Source organism: Schistocerca piceifrons, chromosome 7, assembly GCF_021461385.2.
Source record: "Schistocerca piceifrons isolate TAMUIC-IGC-003096 chromosome 7, iqSchPice1.1, whole genome shotgun sequence".
In the NCBI taxonomy this organism is placed as follows: domain Eukaryota; kingdom Metazoa; phylum Arthropoda; class Insecta; order Orthoptera; family Acrididae; genus Schistocerca; species Schistocerca piceifrons.
In genome coordinates this window covers 281,067,062-281,080,625 of record NC_060144.1, presented here as the reverse complement: position 1 = coordinate 281,080,625, position 13,564 = coordinate 281,067,062, and positions in this window count along the sequence as shown.

The window sequence follows — 13,564 nt, the reverse complement described above, 5'->3', positions numbered from 1 at the left end:
AGGGGCGGCCTGGAAATTATATCACCAATCCGTCCCGAAGCAAGCGTGGCGATTGTGCTTCTGACCTTCGAGTTATGTTGTGCGACATTTATGTAAAATTTTCCGGAGTAATAGCCCCACAGTCGGATCTCCGGGTGGGAGCAACTCTGATGTCCCAAACACCAAGAGGTACTGAGAAGAAGATAGAGACTTTTCTAGTCTGTACATATAACTGTCGCTCTCTAATAGGCAACGACAGACTAGAAGAGTTCGAGAAAGAGCTTACAAAAATCAACTGGTGTATTGTTGGTCTAAGCGAAGTACGCCGAAAAGGGGAAGACTGTTTCCGTTTGCACTCTGGCAATTTGTTTTACTTTTGTGGCGACCCAGAAGGAAAACTCAATGGAGTTGGGTTCTTAATCAACAAGAATATTGCTGATAGAGTATCTGTCTTACAAGGAACTTCCAGCAGGATTGCTCGAATGGTCCTGAAAATGTCGAATACGTATAAAATACAGATTGTTCAGGTGTATGCTCCCACCTCGAGACACCCTAACCAAGAAATTGAATCCTTTTATGAAAGTCTGGATAGCACCTGTAAAAAAGGTAGCAATTCTCACTTCCAGATGGTCATTGGCGATTTCAGTGCAAAAGTTAGCACCAAGAAACAAGGCGACAGAGTGGTGGGCAACTTTGCGATTGACAACCGAAAGACAGAGGTGAGAGATTAAGTCCAGTTCGCTGAGTACACCAATATGTCCATCATGAGTACGTTCTTTAAGAAGCACCCTGACCGAAAATTGAGGAGCCCAAATTACAGTGTCAAAAACGAGATAAACTTCATTCTGTCAAACATTCCCCAGACTGTAAAAGACGTCTCCGTGCTAAATGAGTTCAACACTTGCAGTAATCACCGTCTTGTGAGAGCAGGGTTCGAACTCAATGTAAGAAATGAAAGGAATAAATCTATGAAAGGGAAGAGGGGTAATCAACCTCAAAAACCTGGAAGAACATTCCTCGAAATTCCAAGAAGCCCTCCAAAGCAAGTTCCACGTAACTAAAGATGGTGATTTGGCTGAAATGATTGTTTCAAGTGCACAAGAAGTCGGTGGCCTATGTCAAAAAAATAAACAACCAAAGAAATTCAGTGCCAAAACTGAAATCCTTTTACAACAGAGGAGAGAAATGAAAATCCAAACCGATCGTGACATGGTAGCATATTCCGAACTTTGTAAGGCAGTGCGAAGAGAAATGAAAATTGACACACAGAAATTCACTGAAGACACCTTAAGAGCAAGCTTGGAGAACAAGACAAGTTTAAAGTCAGCCAAACGAAACTCACAATCGGTAAAAAGCAGATTATCGCACTCGATGGAAATGACAGTCGAATCACTGAAAAGGAGGAGGTTTTGAAGTTCATCAGAGACTTTTATAGCAATTTGTATAGCAATCCAAGGGAAAATTAGAGTGTACCTAAATTAAATGATGTACCTAGTGTTCCAGATATACTCCCATCGGAAGTCAAGTGTGCTCTAGATAGCATGAAGAAGGGAACAGTGTCGGGTGATGATGAGCTCAGTGTTGACATCCTCAAACTAGCAGGAGAGGTAACAATAAATCACTTGGCAAAAGTATTTACTTCCTGCCTGCACTATGCTTCAATCCCACAATTGTGGAACAAGGCTAAGATTATTTTGATACACAAGAAAGGAAGTATTCACAATATAAAAACTATCGTGCTATCAACTTTCTCTCAATTTTGTGTACAAAATTTTCGCAAAGATCTTGTTAAACCGAATTAGTTCCACCTAAGACTCAGCTCAACCTATAGAACAAGCAGGATTCCAAAGCAATTTTAGCACTATTGACCACATTCTGAGCGTTAGTGAAGTGATAAGCAGAGCGAATGAATACCAACTGCCTCTGTGCATTGCCTTTGTTGACTTTGAAAAGGCATTTGACTCCGTTAGCAGTGTAGCTGTCCTCCAAGCTTTGAGTGAGCAAGGAGTGGGAGCAGTATACATCGAAGTGCTCAGGAAAATCTACGAGAATTCTTCAGCCTATGTTAACATCGGCGAATCAACTCAAGAATTCCGCATCATGAGGGGAGTCAAGCAAGGCGATCCCATCTCCCCAAAACTGTTCTATGCTGTATTGGAAATGGCTATGTAAAAGCTGAGCTGGGAAGGTAAGGGAATTAGAATTAATGGAAGAAGGCTTACCAACTTGAGATTTGCTGATGGTATTGCCTTACTGGCCAAAGACTTCACAGAGCTCCGAAACTTAGTTACAGATCTTGCATCGGAATGTCAGCTGGTTGGCTTGAACATGAACTTTTCCAAAACAAAAGTAATGACCAACAAATGAGTCCCAGCTGGAGATGTGAAAGCCAAGGACAGTATATTAGAAGAGGTCAGTGAATATGTGTACCTTGGCCAGATTATAAAAATGAAGGGAAACATAAGACCAAAAATCTATCGACGCATCAAACTTAGCTGGCAAGCATTTGGGAAGAATTCAACAGTATTCAGATCAATGCATTCTTCCTGTGATGACGTATGGCTGCGAGACATGGACACTGAACTCATTTACAAAAGGGAAACTTAGGACAACACAGAGAGCCTTGGAGAGATCAATGCTGGGCTATACAAGAAAGGATAGGAAACGGGCAGATGACATCCGGTCTGTGTCGAAGGTTAACGACATCTTAGAGACAGTAGGTTCCTTGAAATGGCAGTGGACTGGCCACGTCGCAAGAAGAAACGACAACAGATGGACGAAGCTAGTACTGGAGTCCGAGAGAGCACCGGAGGCCTAGAGGAAGACAACCAGACGCATGCGACAAAGACATCAAGAAGATCGCTGGCAGAGAACCACCCAAAACCGTCCCACTTGGAGGAGACTGCTGAAAGCCTACCTGAATCCACGACTTGAAGAGGCCACATCATTTAGTGATTGAATTGGCTCCTGCTGCTGCTGATGATGATATAACCATCAATTCATGACAACCATTTTTACAAATTTCCTTTTCCAGAACTTCCGCTTATAGTAACCTCTCAAAAAACTGGCATCTCTCTCTCCACATCCACCACTGCTGGCGGCTCACCTCCAACTGCCCAACGCTACGTGCTGTTCGCATCCAACTGCCCTACTCTACACAAGCGAATATTCCAACAATGAGTCCAGCCAGCAACAGACTGCACACAGCACAGTCAGTGATTTTCATACAGAGCTCTACTTGGCGTTACCAACATACAAACCTTAACAGCCTACTTACAAAACGCAATAAAATGGTTGAAGTTAAATTCTGCAAATTAAGGAGATATATATTGCAACAATCAGTAAAAAAATACAGTAAGTCTAACAATTTCCTTTTTGCAACACTAACGGCGGAAGGCCGACAATAACTTGTAAAATTTTTCAGAGGAAATTACAGTAACCTTTCAAGAGCAGACGGCGATAATGTTTGGACTTTAAGGAAACTCTGAGAACATGTTTCCTGGGCTGAAGGCCCACAGCTAAATTTGCCAAATTAAAAATATGAAATACAGTTAAATTACAACAACATTAACACCGCCAGAAGGATAATTAAGATAATGGCAGTCAGTAGTCTCCAGTTGATCGGTCTGCCCTCATTCACCCAGGCGAGTCAGGTGGTAAGTCCAACTACACTTAATTCGTGTGAACTCAACCAAGGGACACTCATGGGCCGACCGACCAACCGCTTGTTTGCCACGACGGAGTACCCGAGAATTCAAGGCCAGCCAAAAAAATTACAAGTATCACCACCCCCAAACAAACGCGTATGTGAAATGAGCTGCCAAAACTACACACCATGTTGGGCAGCAACAACAGGTGAGGAAAAGGCACTATTTAAAAACTACGTTAGCGTCCAGGGCAGGTAGCCGGAACACCAACTGCCCCAAGGCAGAAAATTCCACTGGTTCACTTGACACTGGATAAATTACTATGATCAATTCCACCTGGCGGCAGCTATCTAGAACACTTCACTCATTTTTGCTCACAGGAAAACCTCCACAACAGCAATGTCCGAAACAACAATGTAATGTTCAAAACCACTCAACCTTCCGTCCTGGGTCGGCGAGTGACGATGCTCGTACCGATCGGACAGATCCACACAGACTCCGACACTGCCCAGAGACCGCCAGCGGCCCAGTCGACTACGCCGCAAGGAGATGTCCTCAGACCGACCGACCGACCAACAATCCACCAAAAGTCAGACTCGACTCAAGTAATGCATGGCAGCAATGCTCGGGCGAGCCATGTCGACGCAGACGTAACTGCTGCTCCAACATGACTGCAGTAGTGCCGAACTGCAAGTCCCCGAATGGCAGGCCCAGACTGCTCCACAAACGCGTTCCAACTGACTGGCAGACCCAAACTCGCAACCCCGACAGACAACGACCGGGAAGTAATAGCAGTCGAGCAAAGATACTGCGAGAGGTGATATATCGATACGTGCTGCTAACGCCGCTCACGGTTAGGCAAAGTGGCATCTCAGTGACAGAAGTAATTTAAATTAACGTAGTGAAGTGGAAGTACGTTAAAATCAGGGTGTAAAATACATGATAGCAGGAACACGAGCCACGCACGGCTCACTGATGCACAAACTCAGCATGTAATAGTCAAAAGTATTCTCTTGCCAGCGACTATAGATAGTCAGTCACCTAACACAGTGCACCCAGTACCGACTTAAACCGAGAACTTGTATTTAATCTTACAGGCAACAGTTGGTCCCACATGAACGATGTGGCGCCGCTAGGTCCATGTGGCTGCCCAGCCGCGTTTCCATCCACAAACTGCCGCCCCGGGATCCTCAATGGGAAGCGGTTGATCTCTTTCTCCTCGCAGGCACGTCCTTGGTGTACACACAGTGAAACGGCTCGGGAGTAACGACAACGTTGGACAACGGAATCATTGAATGATAGTTTGGAGTTCAGGGTGTTATCACTCCATTTTTTCAGACGTTAAATCTGAGGTATGTAGTAGTGTCAGTTTATATCTCCACTGTGACATTTTTATCTTGCATCGTCCAACTTTCCTACTCCTGTTAGGACTCTAGTTTTGTAAAAAATGTGCATCTTGTGTTTTGGATCAGTCCACTTTTACATAAAACATTTTGGTTAATGGAACTTGAAACTAATGGGACATAGAATGGTCTGATCTGTTGAACACAGTAACACAATTTATTCAGATGCGATTAATTTTCAAATTTTGGAAGATAATGAACTTGCAGAACTAGCACTCGTGAAAGAAAGGATATTGCGGAGACATGGCTTAGCCACAGCCTGGGGGATGTTTCTAGAATGAAATTTTCACTCTACAGCGGAGTGTGCGCTGATATGAAACTTCCTGGCAGATTAAAACTGTGTGCCGGACCGAGACTCGAACTCGGGACTTTTGCCTTTCGCGGGCAAGTGCTCTACCGACTGAGCTACCCAATCACGACTCACTCCCCGTCTTCACAGTTTTACTTCTGCCAGTACCTCGTCTCCTACCTTCTGCAAGGTTCGGAGGAGAGCTTCTGTAGTTTGGAAGGTAGGAAGCGAGGTATTGGCAGAAGTAAAGCTTTGAGGACGTGCCGTGAGTCGTGCTTGGGGAGCTCAGTCGATAGAGCACTTGCCCGCGAAAGGCAAAGGTCCCGATTTCGAGTCTCGGTCCGGCACACAGTTTTAATCTGCCAGGAAGTTTCATATCAGCGCACACCCCGCTGTAGAGTGAAAATTTCATTCTAGTAACATTTGTTTTATGTAAAGAAGTTTCACAATTTTCACATAAAAAATTCGTAGGCATTAGTTTTCAGCATGCCCTCGTATTTAATGGATGTAAGCTGCATGTGCTATTCTAAGATGGTGAGGTGGTCGCAGAAGAGAAAATCTCTGCAGGCCGCATCACCAGTCAGACGGTGGAGGATTAAAAGATAACTGAAGAAAAGCTGCTCTAGAAAATATCACGTGTTACGATTTTTGGTTGCTGTTTTTCATATTATGTTTCTCAAATTTGATAAAAACTGTTATGTGTATGGCCTGCAGCATTGCAGTGAGTTTGGCGATCCAGTTTGGTGTGCTATTGAATTTGCAGGCCATTTGGTTTAAAGTGAGTATGTGGCAATGGGCTAACAAGACAGCAGCAGCAGTAATGTCACGTATTAGCTGATGCACTAACGTTAGGATCTAGGAGGAGTAAGTAATTTGTGGAAAACAATTGCAGAGTCGCTCGTATGTTATATGACTAGTAGTGGTACAGGGTATCATCTGCCATACACAGTACAGTGGCTTGTGGAGTATGTATGCAGATGAAGATTTAGATGAAGCAACGAGGTCATAGAGACCAAGATTAGTTTTGACGCCACAATGTTGTGATACCTATAGGATATGGTGTGTGCTTGCCATCCTTCAACATTGGTGCTGACGTAGCTATCGAATTGTAGGGCAATATACAGTTTAGAGTGATTTGGGTCTGGAATTCAGCGGATTACTCTAGTTTCTTATCTTGAGAAATGGTGTGACCTGAGCAACTTTCTAGTGTTTTGGTATGGAGCATTCGTCGAACGAGATGTTTTATACGATTACTAGGTATAGAACCATAGTATCAGCGTACCCTGACAGGAATCTAGCTGGTATACAATCTGCATTGGAAGACATGTTTTATTAAACACCTTAAGGTCATAAATACTTACTTCTTTCTTTGACTGTAGTTCTACTCCACATGGCCTTGGATCCTTCTGCCTAGCGGACACCAGCAGACGAAACGCTGTGCCATCGTTGTTTCTCCATCCATCGGACATATCCACAATATCTTAGTGCTCGAGCATCAATCCTGACTGTGAATGGATCCACCACATCCATCTACATTCTCACATTTTCATATCTCAGTCGATCCAAGTGGATCGAACTAATACTCAACCATAATCCGTCCATTTCGACAGCCTCACTGTTCCTCTTTTGTTTTTTGTTCAGTGTCTAACGCACTGAGCGAAATATCAGAATGCCTTAAAGCACAGTACCTAGAACTACTTTCTTTGTGGTCTGGATATGTGCCAACTCCAAAAGATACGTCTTAACGATCTAATAGCTATCCCAATTTCACTTTTAAAGTGTAATAAGTCCACTTCACACTGGCCAGACATATCGGTTAGTGTACCCAGATTCTTGAACACTTTCACATTTCTTACCCTCCCAAACTAAATATCCAAATCCTCACCTTGTCAACTTTCAAGAAGAAGGTACTGTGTTTTATCCACATTGACTGTTTGACCTCATTGTTTATAAGCATTCATTAAGTTTATCATTTGACACCTAGAATGACCCTTATCCAGGGCCATAAACACTTGATCGCCAGCAAATAGTAACGAATGTAAATAATGACGCTACAATACGACACCCTAACTTCTACATTGTCTGGTGCAGAACCGAAGAACAACTTCTAATTACAACTTAAATAGGTTTGGAGGCAAAGAAAATACTCGTCATAATTCTTTATTTGTTGAAAACATTCTGATACCTTACAACCAACCTTCACAGCTACCCAGCATTCTGTTGATGCGTTATCCGCTCAGACCGTCTCCATTTCTTTCTGTAATAACTTCCTTATCACAGTGTGGGACGGCGGCGCCTTCTTTTACGAGAGCCTGAAAACTATTTTTGTTGTCAGCCAGAAAGAGATGAACATAGTGACCATAGTTTCCAATCCGCAAGTCCAAAATCTTGTTTTTCTTGTCTGAAAGAAATGTTTCTACTCTCTATTTACTCAGCACGATTGGGATCTATGATTGATTATAAATGAAAATTTTGAGTATTAATTGATAGGTATATTTGGTAACTTTTACAAGTACAACATAGTGATATTCCTGATGATAAGAAGAGTAACGATGTTTAACATAAACAGCACTATGAGGAGTTCAGAGGGAACCTGTACGGTAAGTTCCCAATAAATGGTCTTTCGCCCTGAGATCTAATAATCTAAGTTAATTGCTCGCCTCAAAATTGGAAAAATAATATCACCACCTACCGCGCGGTTCTTTTAACATTACGGTCAGCACGCTAACAATTACTTCAGCGAAATCTAAGCGATCCAAGACGGCGTACAGTCCTCGCGATTTCACTTACTATTTGTTCCGAAAACTTGAGTTTAGTTGCAGTCAGTCTGTGCCGTCACCCGAGGCAGCGCGTATGCCAGCGTTTGACTGACGTGGACCGTATGGTAGCTGTGTGCGAAATGGTGTCTCGTCACTCCGTCTCAGGCCATATTTAAATACGGGCGCAGCGGACGGCCAAGGGAACACACGCCGTCATCCGCTCTCCCCGGTAGTCGACTCCAAATTGTCGCTTTCTCGGACACATAATATTTTATAACACTGTGGTGAATAAATTTAGAATCTTCGTAATTTTTGTATGTGTGGAGTTAAATAGGCTTTAATCACCTAAAACGTTTTAGCTCGCCTGCATTTAATCTTTTCCGTCTAGAATTTTTAGAACGGAACTGACAGCAAAACATTATCTCTGAACTACAACTTTAACAGACGTTGTATTGATTGATATCTGCATCAAAGTCTTGGAACTTGTTACGGTTCTATTATTTAATGAGTTTCATCGGGTGCTGTAATCAAAACTTTCCATCATTAATATAAATGATACTTAATCTATTACAAAAAAAAAGTTTTTGTTCCAAATTTAGATTTCCATAAATTACTCGAAAACTATTAGAGGTAGCTTAATAGAGTCATGTAGTTTCTGGTTTTATGTCGAACTGAAGTTTCATACGAATTTTCATATTTCTAAGTCTAATATTTAGCGCTTTTAATTTTTTTTGTAAAAACACCTATTTTTAACAAAATAATGCTCCATTCAAGATGAAACTTCTAACAGTTAATTATGATATACATTTGCACGTTCTGACCAAATTTTGGCATTCTTGCTCTATTATTTAGTGCTACTTGTTTTTTATTGAAAAACAAGTATTGAGGGAAAGATATTCACTCTGAGATTTGACAATTGAAACATTAATATACTGAAGCATATGTGACAGAGTTTGGGAAAGCAACTTTAATTCTTAATTTCGTTCTTAAATTATGGTGCAATATATGTATACTGCTGACAAACCCGCCAGGGCAGCCAAAAGCACTAATGCGCTGCTTCCTTAACTCAGCTAGGTACGCGCCAGCCCTGGTTCGAATCCGCCCGGCGGACTAAAGACGAGGACTAGAGTTCCGGGCAGCCTGGATGTGGTTTTTAGGTAGTTTTCCCCATCCTGCTAAGTGAATACCGGTCTGGTCCCTATAGTCTGCCTGAGTTACACAACTCACAGACATTTGCAGACGTTTTGACTATTTCATGGCTTACACTAGATGCAAACAGCTGGGGGTACACTACTTACGTCCTGGTGGGTTCTGGGTGGTGGCAAGAAGGGCATCCAGCCACCCTCTACAACTAACACAGCCCAACTTGTAATAACCAGGGTGACCCCGCATGACGCAGGATAAGGGCTAAGAAAAGAAAGAAGGAAAGACTTGCGTGCTACGTACAAATGGGTTATGGTGAGTGGTGCTAGTAGCAGTGAACTGGGGTAACTCCTAGCACACTCTCCCGCCTCTGTGTCTCTCGAATGATACAGCGCTTGTTCCGTCACTACAGAATCATGTGACTTTTCTAAATCAATCAACACTGAATGGAGATTTTGATTTTTTGCCATCATTTTCTTACACATCGGGCAGACACAAAAGATGTTATCAACACAGATTTTCTCAGCAGTAAAACACGGCTGTTCGTGAAATGTAATGATGTTCACAACCATTCTAATTTTATCATTACTATGCTATCCAAGAAGCCATCACTGAAGGCATTACATTACTCTTATTCCTTGGTAATTAGTCGGATCTCTTCTGATCCCTTTCTTACTTTTTTTTTTTTGGTCATTAGTCTACTGACTGGTTTGATGCGGCCCGTCACGAATTCCTTTCCTGTGCTAACCTCTTCATCACAGAGTAGCACTTGCAACCTACGTCCTCAATTATTTGCTTGACGTATTCCAATCTCTGTCTTCCTCTACAGTTTTTGCCCTCTACAGCTCCCTCTAGTACCATGGAAGTAATTCCCTCATGTCTTAGCAAATGTCCTATCATCCTGTCCCTTCTCCTTATCAGTGTTTTCCACATATTCCTTTCCTCTCCGATTCTGCGTAGAACCTCCTCATTCCTTCCCTTATCAGTCCACCTAATTTTCAACATTCGTCTATAGCAACACATCTCAGTTGCTTCGATTCTCTTGAGTTCCGGTTTTCCCACAGTCCATGTTTCACTACCATACAATGCTGTACTCCAGACGTACATCCTCAGAAATTTCTTCCTCAAATTAAGGCCGGTATTTGATATTAGGACATCCTCAGAAATTTCTTCCTCAAATTAAGGCCGGTATTTGATATTAGTAGACTTCTCTTGGCCAGAAATGCCTTTTTTGCCATAGCGAGTCTGCTTTTGATGTCCTCCTTGCTCCGTCCGTCATTGGTTATTTTACTGCCTAGCTAACAGAATTCCTTAACTTCATTGACTTCGTGACCATCAATCCTGATGTTAAGTTTGTCGTTGTTCTCATTTCTACTACTTCTCATTACCTTCGTCTTTCTCCGATTTACTCTCAAACCATACTGTGTACTCATTAGACTGTTCATTCCGTTCAGCAGATCATTTAATTCTTCTTCATTTTCACTCAGGATAGCAATGTCATCAGCGAATCGTATCATTGATATCCTTTCACCTTGTATTTTAATTCCACTCCTGAACCTTTCTTTTATTTCCATCATTGTTTCCTCGATGTACAGATCGAAGAGTAGGGGCGAAAGGCTACACCCTTGTCTTACACCCTTCTTAATACGAGCACCTCGTTCTTGATCGTCTACTCTTATTATTCCCTCTTGGTTGTTGTACATATTGTTTATGACCCGTCTCTCCCTACAGCTTACCCCTACTTTTTTCAGAATCTCGAACAGCTTCCACCATTTAATATTGTCGGACGCTTTTTCCAGGTCGACAAATCTTATGAAAGTGTCTCGATTTTTCTTTAGCCTTGCTTCCATTATTAGCCGTAACGTCAGTATTGCCTCTCTCGTCCCTTTACTTTTCCTAAAGCCAAACTGATCGTCACCTAGCGCATTCTCAATTTTCTTTTCCATTCTTCTGTATATTATTCTTGTAAGCAGCTTCGATGCATGAGTTGTTTAGCTGATTGTGCGATAATTCTCGCACTTGTCAGCTCTTGCAGTCTTCGGAATTGTGTGGATGATGCTTTTCCGAAAGTCAGATGGTATGTCGCCAGACTCATATATTCTACACATCAACGCGAATAGTCGTTTTGTTGCCACTTCCCCCAATGATTTTAGAAATTCTGTTGGAATGTTATCTATCCCTTCTGCCTTATTTGACCGCAAGTCATCCAAAGCTCTTTTAAATTCCGATTCTAATACTGGATCTCCTGTCTCTTCTAAATCGACTCCTGTTTCTTCTTCTATCGCATCAGACAAATCTTAACCCTCATAGAGGCTTTCAATGTATTCTTTCCACCTACCTGCTCTCTCCTCTGCATTTAACAGTGAAATTCCCGTTGCACTCTTAATGTTACCATCGTTGCTTTTAATGTCACCAAAGGTTGTTTTGACTTTCCTGTATGCTGAGTCTGTCCTTCCGACAATCATATCTTTTTCGATGTCTTCACATTTTTCCTGCAGCCATTTCGTCTTAGCTTCCCTGCACTTCCTATTTATTTCATTCCTCAGCGACTTGTATTTCTGTATTCCTGATTTCCCCGGAACGTGTTTGTACTTCCTCCTTTCATCAATCAACTGAAGTATTTCTTCTGTTATCCGTGGTTTCTTCGCAGCTACCTTCTTTGTACCTATGTTTTCCTTCCCAACATCTGTGATGGCCCTATTTAGAGATGTCCATTCCTCTTCAACTGTACTGAGTACTGCGCTACTCCTTATTGCTGTATCTATAGCGTTAGAGAACTTCAAACGTATCTCGTCATTCCTTAGTACTTCCGTATCCCACTTCTTTGCGTATTGATTCTTATTGTCTAATGTCTTGAACTTCAGCCTACTCTTCATCACTACTATATTGTGGTCTGAGTCTACATCTGCTCCTGGATACGCCTTACAATCCAGTATCTGATTTCGGAATCTCTGTCTGACCATGATGTAATCTAATTGAAATATTCCCGCATCTCCCGGCCTTTTCCAAGTATACCGCCTCCTCTTGTGATTCTTGAACAGAGTATTCGCTATTACTAGCTGAAACTTGTTACAGAACTCAATTAGTCTTTCTTCTCTCTCATTCCTTGTCCCAAGCCCATATTCTCCTGTAACCTTTTCTTCTACTCCTTCCCCTACAACTGCATTCCAGTCGCCCATGACTATTAGATTTTCGTGCCCCTCTACATACTGCATTACCCTTTCAATATCCTCATACACTTTCTCTATCTGTTCATCTTCAGCTTGCGACGTCGGCATGTATACCTGAACTATCGTTGTCGGTGTTGGTCTGCTGTCGATTCTGATTAGAACAACCCGGTCACTGAACTGTTCACAGTAACACACACTCTGCCCTACTTTCCTATTCGTAACGAATGCTACACCTGTTATACCATTTTCTGCTGCTGTTGATATTACTCGATACTCATCTGACCAGAAATCCTTGTCTTCCTTCCACTTCACTTCACTGACCCCTACTATATCTAGATTCTAGTGATTAGTGACTAGTAAATCCATTATCAAAGAGAGATCTGAGAGTACATGGATTTTTGTAACATGTCAATAACAATGCATCTACTAAATATTTACAACGTTATCCGTATCACATTATATATTTTCTAAGTAATCATTTTTTCTTCTCCTATAAAATTTAAGAAAATTTATTTACGAGGTTTTTCATTGCCTACCATCCATATTTTCACTGACGCTAACTCTCTTCTTCTTATCTGCCAAAACTAAAGTATCTGCTTGCTACTGTACAACCCGTGAATGTTCCACGGTCCAGTTAGAATAGTTATTTTACGAAGCCATTGTTGATTTCCAAGTGAGCCACCATTTTTTCTTTTTGAGACATACAGCGTTAACTCTATAACCCATACAGGGAGCCGACCTATAGCAGAACCCTTAATCAGGAGGACCAGGGGGCTTTCCTTCAGGCATACCCTCGCCCTTGAGGGCTTCATTGATTGCGGCTAAGGTCCCTTTACCCATCGCTTCTGTATTACCCCTAAGAGCACGGTTGCTTCATCCACCACCTCTGTCATTTGCGATGGTCTCTATCTGTACCTTCAATCCGTTGAAGTCTACCCAATACTCTGGCAAGCGAACGTTACCAGGTACTATCACTTTGCTCGTGTTAACCAAGGTTTTTAACGAGATTTTACTCCTCCCACTCCTCCTTTCTCAACCTCGCTTGGGGTCACCTACGGCGGAATAATGGAAACTGTCAATGACATAAAAAACAAGACGTAAGTCATCAGACCAGATAAAACTAGTTCCGTCTGATGGTTAAAATTTTTCGGTTTCTGAGACTATGGGCTGTGAA